Source organism: Vicia villosa, unplaced genomic scaffold, assembly GCF_029867415.1.
Source record: "Vicia villosa cultivar HV-30 ecotype Madison, WI unplaced genomic scaffold, Vvil1.0 ctg.000181F_1_1_2_unsc, whole genome shotgun sequence".
Taxonomy (NCBI): domain Eukaryota; kingdom Viridiplantae; phylum Streptophyta; class Magnoliopsida; order Fabales; family Fabaceae; genus Vicia; species Vicia villosa.
Window position 1 is genome coordinate 116835 of NW_026705055.1, and position 2190 is coordinate 119024.

Below are 2190 nucleotides of genomic sequence, written 5' to 3' on the forward strand. Positions count from 1 at the left end.
CTGCGTTCCAAAATAGGATTGCAGTCCTTTTATATGCAGTCTTGGGCCTTTTGCTTTTTAAGAAACACATGGTTAACCAAGTTAACCTAATTCACACGTCATCTGTCTGTTACACAATATGTTGTCAGCAGGATCTTCAGGACGAGATCTTCAGCACTCAATAAAAGGTTTCCTAAACTGATAATTGAGATAAATCAGGAAACACATTTAATAAACAATAATAGCTCCTGCTGTCACACACGGATGTCATGACATCGATCATGACATTTACTACAAAACATGTATTAGCTTCACACATATGCAACCTGCATAATACAATATCAACCAGGTATGTTTTACCATTAAATGCTGCCAACACGAAAAACACCTTCAATCTCCCCCTTTGGCAAATGTTTGGCTAAAACAACCTATCACACCATACCAGAGAAATACTTGCAGCGGACACAAGATAACACAAGATAACCAACACAAAAACAAGCTAATACACAACAGACAGCATACATCACCAGTATGCACATAGTGCTTAGACAAACTAGACAAGCAGACACAAGAGTAGCACAAGCACAAACAGATCAACACAAAAATAAGCAAATTACAATTATTGATCACACACAACCACCATTCTTGTTGTTCTGGGGTGACATGTATTACTTCTCCCCCTGTTTGGCCACAAAAGTTTCCAAAGCCAACAGAAGTGTCTTCTCCACCTGTTTTTTTTGTTGTTGTTGACTCTATGGTTCTTCAAGGATGCAGCGTCCCAACTTGCTTCGCAAGTTCTCAACAAGGTTAGTCACTTCTGTATGTGTGTGTGGACAAGGTATTGTTTCAAGTGAAATGAACCGAGATTGTTGAGGCATCTCAACAATGTGAGTTAGCTCTAAACCTATTTCTGAGAGAAAATTGCACTTTGTGATCACACTGGGGCTATTGTGGTGGGATGTCAGCTGAAAGCCCTCCTGGATATCTAGCTTGTTGGCAATATCTAGATCAGTAGTTGACTTTTGCACGAGGTTCCATTTGTCATCCACCTTGTTTTTGATGTAGTAAGGCATAGTTATGACATTCCACTCTATATTCTGGTGAGATACACCAAGGTGTGTCCAGCTTGATTTAAAACAATTCAACAGAATTGTAGGAATCATACATGTCATCAGCTTAGCATCTTCAGTTGTGATTACAAGAATCATGCTCTCATTGCTTTCTTGATCTTTCAAGTGTGGCTGTGAGTCTAGTGCTTTTTCCATCCAGAATCTTGAGACTTGGTCTATCTCTAGTGTCTTCTTTCTCAGGGGATCCTGACTGTCGATGGATACCTTCCTTGGGACAGTGTTTGGAGCAGTGATTTCCCTTTGAATGATTCTTTGAATATTTACTGAAGAACATTCATCAATCCCGGATGCTTTGTTTGTCTCAATTTGAACAATTGAGTTCTCAGCAAATTTTGATATTAAGACATCTGTGTTGAAATTGACATGATCTGTTGAGTGAGTCAACTCACTTCCTTCTACAATATCCTTCATGACTGTTTTGTTCTTGTTTGTAACCGAAAATCCCCTATTCTTTTTGTGATGTTTGTTTCTCCTGGATTTCCTTTTTCTAGAGTTTCATGCTTTCTTTACAACCTTCTCTTCATGTATTTCATGGCTTGAGTGATTAGCATTCAACCAAGGCTTTTGTTGTGTTGGCTTCTCTTTAATCAGGTTTTCCTGTTGAGGGGTATTTCTATTGGAAGATGCCTGAGTTTTAGGGCAAGAGAACCTCGGGTGACCTAACTTACCACACTGATAGTACCTTTTGGCTGAGATATGAGTGTGTTGAGCCTCTTGTTTTGCCTTCTTTCCCTTCTTCATGTCTTGTACTTTTCCCTCTAGATCAACAATGTTCATCATGAGTTTTACTCTTTCTTCTTGTAACAGGGCATAAGCATTTTCATATATCGTCAATCTCTTGATCAATTCTCCATTTAGTACACACATCTCAGAGTATCCAGTAGCTAGTTCTTCGCTGGTGAGTTCTTCAATATAGATCTCATCATCAGACTCATTCGTTTCTTCTATCAGGATTCTTGTTCTGGGAACATGAGCTTCCGATTTGATGGTTCTTTATTGATCTTTTTCTTCATTTTTCCTTTTGGTCATGGGATAAGTAGTCAGTGACTTGGAATTTTTAGGCTCCCATAGATAACAATTA